Genomic DNA, 18,896 nt, shown 5'->3' with positions numbered 1-18,896 from the left:
TGGCCTTGAACTCAGAAATCCGCCTGCCTCTGCCTCCCGAGTGCTGGGATTAAGCGCCACCATGCCCAGCTCTAATTTTCTATTCTTAAATGTTGCAATGCACATTCACCCAAGGAACTGAAATCACATCTCCCCAAGGAAGCAGTGGCAGGCTTTGTACTTGAAGCAGTTCATAAAAACACCCATGAGCAAAAGCAGCAAATTAGACTTTATGAAATTTAGGTTTTTTTAATTTTCAATTGTTAGATTATATTTTCTCTGGAAAATATTCTTCTCCAGCTATAGAAGATTTTTTATTAACAAGGATCCATAATCAATTCATACAGCACCTGCTCCAGGAAGCTGGCATGCACTTATTTAGACATTTGTAAGGCCCAAATAAATACATAAATCCTTCTCACAGTTGGCTGTCTCTTCTGGGCAAGTTTCAGAACCACTGCAGGAGTCTCAAACTCAGTATGAACTGTATGTTTCTAGCTTTGCTGAAACCCACCCACCATAGTGTTACTGAAAGCAGAATTTTCAATCTTCCAAAAATGAAAAACAAACTCCCCCATAGGAAATGACCTCTCTATCAGTAAAAGGATGGTAACCACTCAAGATCAGCTTTTAGCTTTGATCAATAACCAGAATTAAAATAAAAAACAAAACAAAAAACAGTTGCTTCCAGAACATTTTAAAAAAAATAGTCTAAAAGAAAACACACATACCCAGTGACCCAGTGTTGATTTCTTTTGTTACGTTATCTTGTCAGTGTTTTCTACAGATTAACACAATTCATTGGGAGGAAAAAGGGAAGATAATATAATTGCACACTACTTAGATATCTGATATTTAAGGGTTTGAACTTACAAAGTTAATCAAGTCAGAATGGTGGGGGGAAAACAGTTTACTTTCTTTCTTTCTTTCTTTTTTTTTTCTTCTTATCTGTTTTCTTGGTTAATAGCTGAGGCTGACCTTGAACTTGTGATCTCCATGCCTCAGCCTCCAGGGAGCTGGGAATTAAAGGCATGTGTAACCATGCTCAGCTGAGACCAGTTTTTCTATAACAGCCCAGACCCAAGGCAAGCCTCCCTCTGGGATGGCCACTAGACAACAGCCAGCTCCATTTTAAAGTGTCTATCACTTTAGGTTCCATGCTGATAACAGCAAGCCTGCCAATACAGAGGGTATACCAGGTTATATCTAAAATGAAAGGCCAAGAATGGAAGTGGGCCTAGGCATGACTTCCTTCCATCATACCTAAGACATGACCTTTCCAAGTTCTCTGCATTGAATAGTAAAGTTGCTAGTTTAATAAAAGGTACTGCATTGATCAATCTGAAGTCATTTATTAATTCATTTATTTGAGACATTAGATATTTATTGAGTAGTAGGAATTGATGATTTGGCCTTTAGTAAGAGAAGTATGTTCTAAACTCTTAAGAAACTTACATACATGAATGTGGAAATGGTATTAGTAAGTAAACACTCTGTAAATATAAATGATAATTTGTGATGAATTCTCAGAAAGAAAGGAAAAAAGCAGCCCTAAAGGAACAGGGAGGGAAATACAGTTTGGAGGTTAAGGAATGGCTTATGAGGAAATGACATTTACATGAAGACCCAGGGATTGTGTGGGCAAAAGTAGCAAGGGTGTGAGGAAACACACGTGAAGAAGAGGTAGGGGCAGGGCAGTCTTCATGTGTGGTCCTGACTACAGTCAAGGACTAGAAAGGGAACCAGAAAGCAGATGAAAGGATGGGTTATACAAAAGATGAGAAAGGAACAACAGCAGTGAAATCAGGTAGGGCCTTCCTTGCAGGATATACAAGTCCAGAATTTCAACCTAGAAACAATGGGCATCTGGGTTTGTGCAAGAGTAGCATGGCCCAGAGTGGCATGGGCCAGAGTGGCATGGGCCAGGGCAAGATCGAATAGATTGAGAGTATGCATAGAGAACTTGCTTGAGGACAGAGCTGTGGTACAGGCACTAGAGAACTAAGATATATTTTGCAGTTAAACTGATTGATGGGTGGGAATTTTACATGAGAACTTAAGGGTTACTGCATATGAACAGTGAAGGGTTATTTCCAGATTTTTGACCTTGGCAGTTACATTGGTAGGGGCACCACTTAAAGTTTAGAGAAAGAAGTGAAATCTAGAGTTCTAATTTGGAGCTGGCCATACATGCTGATCACATGTATGATGCTGAACAATCAGCTCAATACAAAAGTTTACAATTCAAAAGAGACAGACTGGCTTTCAATACAGCTTGTATGCTTTGTACTTCTGCACTTACTTTCAGTCCACCAAGTAGAGCAGATGTTTAACACAAATCTATAACTATTATATCCACAAAACTTTTCCACTGCTTCATACAAGGAAGGGCTAATGCACCATCACTGGTGTGGAAACAGAAATGTTCTAGTACGGCATTTACAGTACTTATCAACAGGTTGGAGACACTGTGCTGGGTGGGAAAGAGCTGCCACAGGAGAAAGATATGGCTGGGAGAGAGGTGGGGCAAGCTCCATGGCAGAGACTCTAGTTACTGCCCATGTCTAGTCTCTCCTTTCCTAATAATGAATGCTCCAAATTTTAGCAGGGCAGCCTGGTCAAAAGACGACTTTTTGCAACTATGTATGGCTGCCAGTTTTGGCCAGAGCTTTAACCAGTAACATGTAAGGGAAAGTATTACTAGTATCTTTCAAAAAGTATCCTTCAAGTCTAGAGACAGCTTTCCCTTCCCTCATACTTACTGCTGGGAATGCGAGAGGTCAGTCTTGCCCTCAATACTCGCTTTGGTTTTGGAGGCAAGCAGAGCAGTAAGACAGGAGGAAGCCTGTGGGGTTGTCCTGCAAGCCATCACCTGCTCACATCTGGTCTTCTTTAATATATGAGAGGAATAAGCTCCTTTTCATTTAAGCCACTACTATTTTAGGATTCAAAGCTATTCTCAGCAGAACATATTTTCTAACATACAGGTCCAGACAAAGAGAGTGACAAGCTCAGACACTCTCCCTTCCAGCATCCCAGAAGCCAGAGATGGTTCTCTCTTGAGAGGTATACAGCACATGGCTAGGATTATGAAGTTGACAGACAATACAGTAAGAATGCTTTGTGAGACACAGCAAAGCCTTAATCACAAGAGTAGCAATGATGGCCTGCAGAGGTCATGCTTCTGAGAGGGGAGGAGAGGAGAGGAGGGAGGGAGGAGGAAGGGGCTGCTAAATATGTTCTCATCACTATGAATGATGGGTCTGAAAAAGTAGAAAATGTGCTTAAATTTAAAATGCTTTTGATGGAATGCTGCTGACAGAGCAATGCAATACCAGCATGGACCTGAGCACTGGGCAGACCTGCCAGTGGTTCGTTCTCAATAGGGAAAAGGTTGTGACCTCCACAGTGCTGTTTGCTATACTGAGGACAGAGCTGCCAGCTCTGATGTCCTTTCTGTCTCAAACAACTCTAGACCAAATATTTATTTAAAAAATAATTTTCTTTTGATTTCTTTATTATATGTTTATTAATTTGTGTGTGTGTGTACATATATGCACACTCAGTCAATGATGGGCAAGTAGAAATCAGAGGACAACTTGAAAGAGTTGGTTCTCTCTTTCTCCCAAGTGGATCCCAGGGATGGGATCAGACTCAGAACTTCGGGCTTGATGGCAAGCACCTTCACCTGCTGAGCCACCTTACCAGCCCTAAAGGAGAATTTTTTTCAAAACGAGGTATACTTCTAATATAAAAAATTTTCAAGACTCCCCAAGAAATACTACGGAAAGAAAGTCAAGTCAAATCCTATCTCTTTCCATCAATGATCTGAAATTCTATTTAAACAGTTTGAAAATTCTAGTTTATTAGCGTTAGCATTAACACCTGTATAAGACTCAACCTTATCTTAGTAAGAAAAACTATTCTGACTGGCTATTCCCTATAAAAATAATAGGCCAACAAGCCTAATGATTCTTTTTTTTATGTGTTAAATTCTTAAATACCTTCATATTGGTAATCTTTTTATATTGTTGAGAGATTTTCATTCAGCTGATATATTTTGGTAGTAACAATTTAAAAGATAAAAGTAACATGTAATTGCCCTCAATATGAATAAGGTTTTTTTTCTCTTTAATTTTTTTTACTTATTATTTCCTTTATATACATTTCAAATGCTATCCCGAAAGTTCCCTATACCCTCCCCCTGTCCTGCTCCCCTACCCACCCACTCCCACTTCTTGGCCCTGGCATTCCTCTGTATTGGGGCATATAAAGTTTGCAAGACCAAGGGGCCTCTCTTACCAATGATGGCCGACTAGGCCATTTTCTGCTACATATGCAGCTAGAGACACGAGCTCTGGGGGTACTGGTTAGTTCGTATTGTTGTTCCACCTATAGGGTTGCAGACCCCTTTAACTCCTTGGGTACTTTCTTTAGCTCCTCCATTGGGGGCCCTGTGTTCCATCCAATAGCTGACTGTGAGCATCCACTTCTGTGCTTGCCAGGCACCAGCATAGCCTCACAGGAGAGAGCTATATCAGGGTCCTTTCAGCAAAATTTTGCTGGCATATGCAATGGTGTTGTGTTTTGAGGCTGATTATGGGATGGATCCCTGGGTGCAGCAGTCTCTAGATGGTCCATCCTTTTTTCTCAGCTCTAAACTTTGTCTCTGTAACTCCTTCCATGGGTGTTTTGTTCCCAATTCTAAGAAAGGGCAAAGTGTCCACACTTTGGTCTTTGTTCTTCTTGAGTTTCATGTGTTTTACAAATTGAAAAAATGTTCAACATCCTTAATCATCAGGGAAATGCAAATCAAAACAACCCTGAGATTCCACCTCACACCAGTCAGAATGGCTAAGATCAAAAATTCAGATGACAGCAGATGCTGGCAAGGATGTGGAGAAAGAGGAACACTCCTGCATTGTTGGTGGGATTGCAAGCTTGTACAACAACTCTGGAAATCAGTCTCAGAAAATTGGACATAGGACTACCGGAGGATCCAGCAATACCTCTCCTGGGCATATATCCAGAAGATGTCCCAACCGGTAAGAAGGATACATGCTCCACTATGTTCATAGAAGCCTTATTTATAATAGCCAGAAGCTGGAAAGAACCCAGATGCCCCTCAACAGAGGAATGGATACAGAAAATGTGATACATTTACACAATGGAGTACTCCTCAGCTATTAAAAAGAATGAATTTATGAAATTCCTAGCCAAATGGATGGACCTGGAGGGTATCATCCTGAGTGAGGTAACCCAATCACAAAAGAACTCACATGATATGTACTCACTGGTAAGTGGATATTAGACCAGAAACCTAGAATACCCAAGATACAATTTGCAAAGCCTAATGATTCTTAACACTTTATAAGCACAGCAGACATTTTCAGGGTTGGTAGACCACTTACCTAGCATACATGAGGTTCTAGGCTTAATACCCAGCACCACAAATAATTACTAATAACTTTTCAAAAGTGTGTTTCGAGTCTGGAGAGAGGGCTCAGTGTTTAAGGACATTTGCTGCTCTTGTAGAGGACTTGTTTGGTTCCCAGTCCTTATATGGAAGCTAAAGTCATCTGTGACTCCAGCTCCAGGAGCTCTAGCACAACATTTTGGCCTCTGTGGGCATCAGGCACACACGTGTATGCAGACATGTACAAGTAAAACACTCACATGCATGAAAAATTAATTAATTAATTAATTAATTAATACCAAGGCTAAGGCCTTTAAAAGTAAGGGGAGGGGTATTAATCTATCGGATTGAAAGAGCAGTACACTCATGTGACAAATCCAAGCCCATCTTTAGTGCTTGTATATTTATATACCCATCACTGTTGTGGGTTGGTCTGGTGCTGCTATGTATTTGAATGCTAAATAATGGTTCCCCAAGATCTGGATGGCCCCAATGAGGAAATTCTCAGGTTCTCCAGCTTTTGTTGTGTGAACGCTGCTCCTCAAGTTAATCTGTTAATAAAAGGCTAAAGCAATAGATAGGCAATAAATAGAGGTAGGGGGATTTTCAGTTACCTGTCTGGGGGTTGCAGGAAGAGAGAGAAGAGAAAGAAGAAAGGACAGGGAGGGAGGGAGGGAGGGAGGGAGGGAGACTTCTCTAGCTTGTAGCTCTAAACTCTTTCATGTTGTTCCTACAAACCAGCTCCAAAAGCCCAAGAACTATATGATCACTTTATTCATAGTACAGATCCCATTTTGCTGGTGTTATTTTCTGTATTAGCTACGTCTCTATCCAAAATTCCTGGAAAAAAATTATTTACAGGAATAACAAACTACTTGCCTCATAGTTTCATAGGGTTCAATCCATAGCTGTTTGGTCTTATGCAACTGAGCAGATCATATTATAGTAGCTCCAGCATTCAGTGGAGAACAATTATTTTTATCAGGCAGATCAGAAAGAAGAGAATATCTTTAACTAGGGCTCAACTGATGGCCTGCCTACCCCTCGAGACTTACTTCCATCAGCAAAGTCAAACCCTATCTCCTAAAGGTTTGTAGTCTTCTAAAGTCAAGAAATAGGGAGCAAGCATTTAAAACCTGAGTGTGTGACAATATTTCAGATTCAAAGAATAGAATATACTATATAGGGCTAACAGAAAAAGTAAGAGGCAATGAGGTGTATAAAATGGCTGCCATATTTGCTGTTTGTTTTCTTCTCCCCACCGACAGGGTTTCATATATCCCAAGCAAGCCTTCAACAGCAGAGGCTAACCCTGAACTCCAAGTCCTCCTGCCTCTTCTTTCAAAGTGCTTGAATTACAGACGCATGCCAGCACACCCAATTTTATGTACTGCTAGGGATTAAATCCAGGGCTTCACACATTCTAAACAAGTACTCTACCAGATGAAACATATGCTTCTTTCTCTCTCTCCTTTCTCTCTCTCCTTTCTCTCTCTCCTTTCTCTCTCTCCTTTCTCTCTCTCCTTTCTCTCTCTCNCTCTCTCTCTCTCTCTCTCTCTCTCTCTCTCTCTCTCTCTCTCTCTCTCTCTCTCTCTCTCTGTCTTTTTTGTATGCCTAATTCATGATATTCAAAACAAGGAGGGAGAAGGTTCTCTGTAAATAGATTTTAGATTTCTATCAATGGGGTGGGGGGTGCTAAAGGAGAATGAAGGCAACAGTCTTGACATGATCTTTATGTGAAGAAATTTACACTAGTATCTGTATTGGGAAAAGATTCAGGAAGATTGACTGGAGGCAGGAGGAACAGTTAGCAAGTTACTGTAAGAAAGCATTCTACGTAATCTCACTCAGGATGATATTTTCTAGGTCTATCCATTTACCTGCAAATTTCAGGATGTCTTTGTTTTTAATAGTTGGGTAGTATTCCATTGTGTAAATGTGCCACACAGGGACTTCCAATGGAAAAAGAGGGACACCAACTCACCCAGAAAACCTTCAACCCAAAATTTGTCTTGCCAACAAAAAGTGCAGGGACAAAGATGGAACAGTGATCGAGTGGATGGCCAACTAATAACTGGCCCAACTTGAGACCCATCCCATGAGTGAGAGCGAATCCCTGACACTATTAATGATATTCTGTTATACTTGCAGACAGGAGCCTAGCATAACTGTTTTCTGAGAGACTTCACCCAGTAGCTGATAGAAACAGATGTGGAGACCCACAGCCAAACAATAGGCAGAACCTGGGGTATCTTGTGGAAGAATGGGGAAAGGAAAATGGGAGCCAGAGTGGTCAAGGATACCACAAGAAGACCTACAGGGCAACTAACTTGGGCCCATAGGGGTTCACAGAGACTGAACCACCAACCAAAGAGTATGCGTGGGCTGGACCTAGGCTGCTTACACATATGTCGCAGATATGCAACTTGTTCTTCATGTGGGTCCCCTAACAGTTGGAACGAGAACTGTCTGACTCTGTTGTGGTCCTTTGGATTCTTTTTCCATAGCAGGGCTGCCTTGTCTGGTCTCAGTGGGAGAGGATGCCCTTTGTCCTGCTAGGATGAGTGAGTAACCTATGTGGGCCCTCCCCTGAGGAGAATGGGAGGGAGAAAGGGTGTAAGGGCCGGGCCTGGGAAGGGGATGGCTATGATCAGAATGAAAAGTGAATAAATAAAGAAATTCATGGAGAAAAAGAAAGAAAGAAAGAAAGAAAGAAAGAAAGAAAGAAAGAAAGAAAGAAAGAAAGAAAGAAAGCATTCTACTTGCAGTAGGGTGGGTCCTGGACAGAGGGGCAATTAGAAGACAAAACTTGAAAAGATTTAGAGGCCTGTGAGGATCTGGAACTGCAAGGGTATATAATGTACAACAGGCAGCAGAAAATTGTACCTTAGTTTCTTATAACAGGAGTTCTCAAAGTATATTTTCCAGACGAGTAGCATAAACATCACCTGGGGACCCATGCAAATCATAACCCCAGTTCCTCCTTATACCTACTGACCCAAAAGCTCTGGGGACAAGGCCCAGAAACAAGCCTTTCATGTGATTCTAATGCTCACTGAAGAATGAGGAGCAATGGGCTGGCACAGATAAGCATGAAAGGACATAAGCTCAGGGGGTTAGTGAGCTTGAGGCTCTGCTATTAGATATGTTGCTCAAGAGGAAGATTTGGGCTAGAACTAGTCCATGTAAGTCACCTGTATATAGAGAACGGACGAATGAACACAATGGCTCTCCCTCAGAGACTGTTCAGATTAGGAGAGACAAGAGCCCTGGAACATCAATTTTCAAGCAAAGGAACAGAAGAAAAGTTTCCAAAGGAAACTGAGGTGTGGTCAGAGAGGTAGAAGAAGAAGAAGAAGAAGAAGGAGGAGGAGGAGGAGGAGGAGGAGGAGCGGCGGGGGGGGGAGGAGGAGGAAGAGGAGGAGGAGGAGGCGACCGCGGCGGTGGCGGCGGCGGCTGATGTCTGATCACAGAAGCCAAAGCCTGAAAGCATTTGAGTGGGGAAAGCATATTCAGCAATGTGGCTATAGTAACAAGCTCACACACAGGTAACTCTGGTCTGACCAATCATAATGAATAACAAAGAAAAACCAGGATGCTGTGCCTGGGAAATTGAGTGTGATGTGGACTGTGGGAATGAGGGTGTGGACTGGGGCTCAGGAAGTCTAGCTGTGAGGGAGTAGAATAATATAGGGTGGTGGCTATATAGGGAAATTGCCACATGGTTTTGAATATTTTATTTTTTTTAAGATAAGAGGGGCTTGGAATAGTTAGCTGATGATGGGAAGAAACAAGTCAAGAAGGTGTGGTAGAAGTGAGCTCAATTAGAAAAAGGAGGGGTCCCTGGGAAGGAAGGAATAAGATCAGAGCCCAAGAGAAAAGATTAACCTCAGGCAGAAAGCCTGAGATGCCAATTGCGCTGCACTGAAACACTGTAGATGAGATTACACATGGGCTTTGGCTCCTCTGAAATATGGAAGCCAACCACATCTGTAAAAAGTGGGAGGGACACCCAATATATGCTCATTATTCCACACTCTTGAAGAAACTTCTATGAGACTGTGTCCCAAAACATAGGCCTGTACATGAAAAGCTTGGTGCTAATCACACTCAACCCTGTAACTAGTAACTCATCACAGAGCTGATATCACACACTTGGCATTGTATTAGATGATTCACATACAGCACTAGGTTTTATATTCCCTAGCAGTCCAAGTGAAGTAGGCAGGGAATTCTACTACAATTCTAAAGTTTGGAAAAACAAGGCTCAAAAATACAAAATATCAGGCTTTTCAGTGGATGTCAGTTAGGAAGGCATAGCGATAGGTCAGGATTCAAGCGATAGGTCAGGATTCAACTCTGATTAATGCCAAGGCCTCATCCTCTCCCTATGATGCCACACTACCTTCAGAAATGACATGCCATCTATAAATATAGAGTGGGGAAGGAAACCATGCAATCTAAGTGATCCACCTTGGTTCTAGACACTGGGAGAGTCAACTTCATTTTGGACTCTCTTTGAGTTCAAGGTTACAATAGAACAAACATATGGTGATATTCTCTTTGCAAGATGGATATACAGCCTACATCCTATGATAGAGATTAGGAATATCAACTGGAATATAAATTAGGTAGCAATAGGCCACATGATGAAAATACATGGGCAGAGATTGGTAAGAGAAAGCCTTAATATATTGAGATAAATAAGTGAATGAAAAGGAAGTTAATACCCAATCAGTAAGAGATTTAAAACTTCCCAAGAATATCAATTCCTCTGAACTGTATTAATTTGAAAACTGGTAAGAAGTTAGAGAAGGGAGGACCCAACATGACAGGATGCAGCCATTTTCTTCTTTAGGCTGACCTGCACACATATACTCAAGTTCCCAAGTCCTAGAGTCTCTTTGGGGCCCCAACCTGAATCCTTCACAGGGTCATCTTAGATGGGGGCTTTGCAGTGATTCCAATTCCCAGGAGTTGGCTGCATTAATTCAACACCTTCCTGCTTTTCTCTGAGCACTCTCTGCTCTAAATCTTTCCTTTGCCCAAGAGAAATGACTTTTTAATTCCTCTCTACTAAAGCTTTAATTGGCTTTTAGCCTCATGGCTCCCCAAAGACCTAAAATGCAGACATACACACTCATGTGCTTTCACCTCTGTCTGTCTCCAATGCACCCACTCTGCATCTTTTTCAACAGATGGAAGATTCCTCCAAGTGTAAGTTGGCTTTTACCTCAGATTTTCTTAAAGGGACCAGTCATCTCATTCTACTGTGATGTCAACATTTCAGTACCACAAATGTGTTCACTAAAACTAGACTATCATTTCTTCATGTGCCTTCTAAAGACTAGTTAGTACACTAATAAGACAAGGAATGAAAAAGGTTAGAAGCCATCTTAGAGAGGTACACAAGGATTGTCCCCCAAGCATGGGAAGCTAAACCAGATGAATTATACCACATTTGGAGTTTGCAGGCCCACAGATACCAAATGATACCATTCTGTTACAAGCCTTTTAAAGTATATTGAATACTCACTCTATAGAACATCTTAAATAGGCATAATGAAGGCTAGATCACTCCTGGTTGAAGGGAAAGAAATTAAATGCTGCTTCCCCAAAGGCCAGCCCTCTTTTTAATTCATTTGTTATGACCTAGAAATAGCGGGACCACAAAATGATTATTAAGAGGGAACAGGAGCCAGCTAGTTTAAACAGAAATGAATTCATTTTTATAGATTACATAATTTCTAAGATCCATCAAGCTTCCAGGAAAAAGAACAATGAACCACTCAAAAACAGCTAATGTTTTAAGCTGGTATTGTTTATGTCTTTGACGGACAACTGCTTTTCCTTAATAAGATAACAGGCTCTAGCGTTGAATGCAAATCAGCGCAATGTGAGCAACCATACCACCTAGCTGATAGACATGTGGATAAGTCACTGAGTTGCTACCAATTCTCAAATTTCTAGATTTATAAAATGAATGCTGTGTAGCTGCTGAGCAAGAAAAGGAGACTCAAGTATTACACAGGAGAGGAACTGGTTTGCTCCTTCAGTTTTACACAGAGAAGGAAGGCATCTTTTGCAGAACAATATACAAAATAAAACTGTTCTAGGAGCTGCAACTGAATTAAAGATGTGCAAAAGCAGTCACATGAAGAAAATAAAAAGCCCAAGCCAACCATAAAAATACTAGTAAAAGGTAGGTAGGTAGCTATAGAGAAGAGCCACAAAAGGGATGACCATACATTTGTTGTAAGAAATAAGTGAGGGCTGAAAAAAGAAATATCTGTGGTAACCAGGCTGACAATAGCCCAAATCAGTCTACCTTCTTGTTTTATGTCCTTATGTAATTCCAAACCCCCTCAAGCATAGGCAGGGCTTATGATTTGTTTCTAAGCAACAGAATAAAGCAAAGATAATGCCACTTCCATGATTGAGTTACATACTGTACCTTCCATCTTGCTATCTGACTCTCTTACTCAGTCGCATGAAGCCAGCTACAAACAAGAAGGACCTGTATAGGAAGCAGCCAAATGCAGCCTCCAGCATACAAACAGCAAAAGCTGAAGTTCTCGGCTCCAAGCCTGCTAGGAACTGACTCTAGTCAATTCCATGGACACTTAAAGCAGGTTTTTCTTACAGTCCAGCCTTCAAATAACCCAACAGTTTGACCTTAGCCCTGTGAAGAGCCCAGAAGCAAAGCCAAGTTCTGACTCCTAACTCCTAGAACCAAGATAACAGATGCATTGTGTTAAGCCTCCAAGCCTGTGGTGATTTATTGCATGGTAATGGAAAACAAACACACTTCTAAAGTGATAGCTGGGATTGTGAGGAAAGGTGTCATCTTCACAGGAGAAGCTAGGATTGGTTAGCTTCACAGCAGGAGAGGAATCACAGAAAAGGGGGAAAAATGAACAGGGTGTGTTTGGAGGCTCTGGGGCCTGGGTAGCAGGCTCAGGCACACAGGTAGGCAAAGCGGTAGACAGGAGGCCCCGATGGGGAAGGACCACCAGAGACCAAGAAAGCTCACTGATAATGCTGTGTGCAGTCTGAGAACCTCTGCAAGAGAGTCATGTGATACTCCTTAGCTCAAGAGACATTAGGCTTAAAAAGCATAGTCTGGAAAATCCCACGATGGAAGGCAATGCTTCATCCTTTTAAAGGAGTTTTTCCTCCCAACACCTCACTTGATTTATGCGAGAACCCATGAAGTGGTCAAAGTGTTTATTACAAAGGATTTTTATAAATAGGGAAAATGGCAAATATGCTTCTTCAGTTCTTATCCTGCACTGTGTTGACACATTTTGTTAGAAACCATTTTGCTGCTAGAGAATTCAACAGCCAGACAGACAGACTTGGATCCTGACCCTCCTGCACAGTAGGGTTGAATAGCACTCGTACCAGAAACTAAAAATCCAATAAATAGGGCAAGGTGAGTTGCAGACTGCAGGGTGGAATAGCTAAAAGGCCCAAGAGAAGTTAGAGTCAGATCTAGGGGTTGGTGGGGTTGGCCAGGTTGGAGCCACTAGCTGAAGTATAGGACAAACTTCACTATGAGGCTGTGCTTTCCTTCAGGGGACTGGAGAGTGGGTACCTGAGGTAGGAGAGGGGCGATATGTTCAGACATTAGCATTATGGACTATTATTGTTTAAATGTTATCTGAAAGCCATAAAGAGTGTTCAACTGAATACAATCTGCCCTTACTGATGGGTCTTTCACAGCCAAAAATACAGAGCCTAGTTTTTATCTAACAGAACAAGCTGGAATCCTCACTAGCATTTTGAAAATCTCCACAAGCATAAACATCATTACAGCAAGTCCATTAATCAGGCAGATTCCCATTGGCATGTTTCTACATGACTTGAAAGTCATCTCCATAGGTTCTCAAAGGAGAATGGGAATTATTTAGAGTGATCCAAGGGGAACTGGATGCCAACAAGATGGACCTGTAGACACACAAAGCTCAGTGCAGCGGCAATGAATGAACGATCTCTAACTAAGCTTTCACAATGAATACATGCTAATAAGAAACCTACTACATATATATATTTTTTTTTTAATTAAAAAAGCTTCAAGGAAGGGAGGTTAAAAAAACAAGTTACAAAACAGGTTTCATCGCTCAAGTGAATAAACGTGGCACAGGCTGGCCAAGAGAGGAAAAGGAAGGAATTACTTGACAGGGTCTTCCCTGAGGCTACAACTCTGACTTCACAGACAAGCAGCCTCTGGAGCACAGGAAGAGGCAAGCAGAAATGCTCTTCACAGCTGATTCACACATTTCTGGATCTGTTCAATCAATCCTGAAATAAACTTTTTCATTATCTTGTTATAAAATAAGAGTTGAATACAAAAGAGCAACCTTCCCTGAATAATGGCTGGTTTTTAAAAACTAAGAGAATTAGTCTTCTTCAATGAAAATAATCTTTAACTACTTGACATTCACTAAAGGAAAGTCAGTCACTCCCTCATTTCTCCAGAACGTTCATCACCACTTCTACAAACGTTTCTCCTAGGTCTTGTACAAAGCTTTCTGTTGCTGTATTCACCTTGCCCCTGAGCTTTCTGCATCTAGCAGTTTGTTTTGCTTTAACAGAGCAATGATTCCTCCAGGTAAATCCAAGTGCAGTCCATCTACTTGACAAACTTGCCCATTTCCCACAGCTTTATTAATAGTACACAGATGTAGAATCTCATCATCCCTCCTATGGAACCACTTTCTGGGTATCAGTGTCCTCTAGGAGACTCAAGTTCAACAGAGAGCTCAAGTTCACAGTCCTTTCTTATCCTTAGTTTTCTTCTCACTTAAGACTATGAGCACACAATGGTTGTTAGGCTTGACTCCCCTCTGCCTGTCTCACATGGGAGCTGCTACTGTTAATCCTAGTTCTGAGTGTCTCACCATCTATTCTGCATTCAGTCAGCAGTCCGGTCCTGTTGCACGGATGGTCTGAATGAGTACTGTCCTCACTCCTCCCCCCTTTCTAACAATCAATTCCCTTTCCATTGCGGCTTTAGGTGACTCTTTCCAACTTATCTCTCTTAGCAGCCATCAATAACTGCAAGCCTCAGTACACTCTCTTTTCTAGCCTTCTCTCACACTTTCCACTATGAATCCTGTACTGGTCCCACTGAAGTTACTACTCATATACCTCTATGACCCTGCTCATACTCGGAATATTCTTTACCTTCTTCCATTCAGCAAATCATATTTATCCTTCAAAGCCCAGGGAATACATTATCATCTATGGGCTCTCTCCTCCTCTTACCCATTTTTATCTTGTCTCTCCTCTCAATAGTTTCCTTTTCTATACAGAAGACCACTCTGTGGTTACTAGCAGTCTCTGCTTTTTAATACCTTTGTTTTTGCCTCTGGCTCTGCAAGATATTATAGCTTCAGAACCTGCAAGCCATGGAGAAAGCATCTAATGGCAGTAAGGTCATTATCCAACTGTATCTACTACATAAGTAGAAGCATGTCCCAGGTTTGTGTCTATTCTCAATGACCAAGTACCTGTCAAGGACAAACATCTAGATTTCCCTTTGCATTCAGCCTGGCTTCCCAACAACAAACATTAAGCTTATTGTGTGCAAATACCATATGGGCTGCAAACAAGTATAATGCCCATGAACAAATAAACACCCTGGAACCAGAAAAGAAAAGAAACTGCCAAGTTTACATGGCAGGCAAGTAGAGTAGAACTGGTACCTAGTTCACACCACCCTTTACAACACAGCCCTCTCCCTCTCTTATGAGATTCATTCATTGGAATGTCCATCAGAGGGACAACAGCTATAGGAAACAGGAAGTCTGTCAGTACCTTTGCCTCTACTTGGTTACTCATAGTTGAAAGGACAGAAAATCCAACTCAAACTGGCTTACCTAAGAAAGGTGACTCATTCATTTGTGTAATTGGAACTCCATATGTAGGGAAGACTTCAGGGTCAATTGATCTAAGGCTCATTAATGACTGTGAGGGCCCAGACATTTTTGGTTTTTCACTCTTCTGTCCACAATACTTAGTAAGTAATTGGACAGCTGACAATAGTAATTAGGGATAAATGTTTCCTTGTTCATATCCATAAGCAAACAACTTTTGCCCCAGAATTCTGAGTAAGGTTTACCCTGATCAGACTGGGCCACTGATCTTTGGAAAGAGGCAAAGGTATAAAGCTACACTATCCAATAAAGAAGTCACTATCCACATGTAATGATTTAAAATGAACACATTTGAATTTTCAGTTTCTCAGCCATAACAGCCCTGTTTCAAGCAGTCAAGAGCTTTTGTGGTTACAGAACTGGACATTCAGGCTAGAAGATATCCATTGCTGCAGTAAGTCCTACTAGCTTAAGGCAGGTAAGTGTGCCAAGAAACCTATATAGAACAAATAATACCTCACTCTACAGCTAGGATCAACTTCACTCAAATCACAAGTTACCTGGCAAGGGGATGGATGCTCAGATGAAAATGTAGGAACAAGAAAAGGGAAGCATGAACTAGATAGTCAATGAGCACTGTTCTACTGTTCTTGCTCTTTTCAAATGCAGCCTATTAGGAATGTCTTCCTTGCTATGGGCACATATAATTTTCATTTATAAATCTATTAACGTCTTCTGGGACCCTAAGAAAACAAAACACTTATCTGAACCTCAATAATCTCATCTGTAAAATAAAAGAGTGCACTATTGGATAGTGTAGCTTCTAGCTAGGTTTAAGCCAGAAAAAAAAATTTTTTTAATTTATTTTATTTATATGAACACACTGCAGCTGTCTTCAGATATACCAGAAGAAGGTATCAGATCCCATTATAGATGGTTGTGAGCCACCATGTGGTTGGTGGGGATTGAACTCAAGAACCTCTAGAAGAACAGTCAGTGCTTTTAACCACTGAGCCATCTCTCTAGCCCTGGAAAAAATTTTAAATTAACTTTTGTCTAGGATCTCACATTTTGAGTATTGTTTTATAACAAATCCCATCTATAATTAATTTCATATACCCTCCCCCCTTGAAATCAAAGCTCAGAGCTTCTGATGGGTGAGAAAGTCAGGTACTCTGGAGGGCTCCAGTCAGGTGCATCAGCTGGGACACAGGTTTGCCTTGCAGTTTAACCAAATGCAAATTGCATTTTCATCCAATATTAGGAAATATTAGGAATGTGAAGTGCTGACTTAGAGCTACTGACAAGCATAGAATGTTGCATGATAGGAAGAATACATATGCAATATATTCCTATTGTGGATCTGTCCAGAGCCATGTTTCTCTAATCTTTTTAGGTTAATTAATATTACAGATTATTTTATTTATTTACTCTGTATGTGCATGTGTGTACATGCATTCATGCATGCATAGGCCACAGTCCGCATGTTGAGGTCAGAAGACAGCTTGTAGAAAGAAATTGATTCTCTCATTCCACCAGGTGGGTCCCAGAGATCTGCCATGTTTGGTAGTAAGTGCCTTCACCAAAGAGCTTTCTCACTGGTGCGTCTATGAGTTCTAAGACAACATAATGTATGTGCCACGACATATGACAGCCAGTGTGCATTTGCTGGCATGACCATGAACTGGCATGACCCTAAGTAGACCAGAGAGAGAGAGAGGTCTGTAGGTGGATGAGGAGAAAAAAGGAGGAGGAGGAGGGCTAAAGTCTAGTGAGCACAGCAAGGAGAGAAGGAGAGGAAAGGGTTCTTCCTGTCTCATGGCCAAGGAGCTCAGGATTATTAAATAATCTAGGGAGACAAGAAGGAAGCTAAAAGGACACAGCAAGCAAGAAGCCACAGAGCATCATATTGATAAGAGTGTTAGAAGAGCCCAAAGGAGGGAGCTGCCAGGGAACATGCAGGTTTCAGCTCATTTGGTGGAATGCCTACCGAGAGCAGAGCAGCTATGGGGAAAACAAGAAACTTCTTAGTACCTTTGCCTCTGCTTGGTTGCTCTTGGCTGAGAACATAAAGAACATATAACAACTGACATGCTGGAGCACTGGTAACCCCTGTCTAGAGACAATGGTAGAAACAATGTTTGTGACAAACTGTGTAAAATTTCAGTTATAATAATCGTGTGTTAAAAGTGCTGGCAAAAGTGCCAACAAGCATACCTACTGGCAGGTGTTGTGAGGGTACCCCAGATAGAACAAATTTTATCCAATCAATTACTTGTAATGCTAGAAAAGTACATTGCCACCCAAGCCCTCAGGCCTCGGGTATTCTGTCAAAGAGAAATATGCAAGCAGACCAAAATGACTCCTGGATTAAAAAAAAAAAAAAAAAGGAGGGAGGAAGTGGGAAGGATAGCCAACATGCTCTAACAATGTGTCAATAAATAAGAGACCTGCATATGGCAGAACATTGCTACCATCATAATCTTCCCATAACTGTTCTGCAAATAAACAAATGACACAGAAAAGTGGCCCAAGCTAGAATGTTTTTCAGAGATGAGCAGTGCTCATGAAGACCTGAAGCCATTCATGTTTGACTCATCACGGTCTAGCTGATTAAATCCCTCCCAATACTGAAACTGTACCTACACAGAGACCTCTGTCCAGTTCCCTCATTACAGAACAAGTGGGAGACTCACACCTTGTTCACCTCCCTCCCACTTCATTGCTCTGCCCTACACTACTGCCACCTGAATGTCTGCCCTGAGATAATTCAGAAATAGATCCTTGAGCATAATTTCCAGGAGGAGGTTAAAGAGTAAGAATAGGGGCCAAAGTTTATAAATTATAACAGGAGAAATGTTACTTCTTACACAGTAATAATTTTGGTTATAAATATAAGCAAATACTTATTAGACAGATTAGAAGGTCTAGTTGTAGAGCATTTGCCTATAACAAACTAGAACAGGAAAGTTTTGGCCAAAATATTTTCCCAAGAATTTACCTAATATCTTATTATTTAAGCCATTTAAAAATCTCTAATGAGTAATTTTACTGGTATTTTAAATGAAGTATTGATATTTATTGGGAGATGAGATTATAAGGCACTGAATAAAAATAATTACTAAAAAACATTCAACCACCTGAGTCTAGTAGTACAAGTCTATAATTTATCCTTGGGAGGCTGAGACAGATCCTTCTGCCTCACAAGTTCAAGTCCTATAAGGGCAACAGTATGAGTTCAAGGCCATCATGGAAAACTAGTGAGACGCTTTCAAAATACAAATGAGGTTGGAGCTAGAACTAAATGTAGAACACTTTCCACCCATGCATGAGGTTCAACATTCAAGAGACACTATGAGTGAGCAAGAGAGAGACATAGACAGAGAGAGAAAGTAAGATGGAGATTAAATAATTAAAATACAGAATTAAAGATATAAAAATATTCAATATGGATTTAAAGAATAATTTTAAAAATTGAAAAGTATTAGAAATATCAACATGATAATACACTTGAATATATAAATTCTTATTAAACTATACCAAAATTAGCAAGAAGAAATCTATAATTTAAAAATATCAACTGCTCTTCTGGCCGGACCAGCACCGGGGTAGCTAGAGCG

The 18,896-nt window shown here is 40.9% G+C and overlaps 1 protein-coding gene across 3 annotated transcripts in view; it reads right to left on the bottom strand.

Moving 5' to 3' along the window:
• Dis3l2 (DIS3 like 3'-5' exoribonuclease 2) overlaps positions 1 to 18,896 on the bottom strand; it is a 328,742-nt gene that overhangs the window by 179,724 nt on the left and 130,122 nt on the right. The window lies entirely within an intron of this gene.

The sequence above is a fragment of the Mus caroli genome, chromosome 1 (assembly GCF_900094665.2).
Source record: "Mus caroli chromosome 1, CAROLI_EIJ_v1.1, whole genome shotgun sequence".
In the NCBI taxonomy this organism is placed as follows: domain Eukaryota; kingdom Metazoa; phylum Chordata; class Mammalia; order Rodentia; family Muridae; genus Mus; species Mus caroli.
This window is presented reverse-complemented; position numbering and strand designations above follow the sequence as displayed.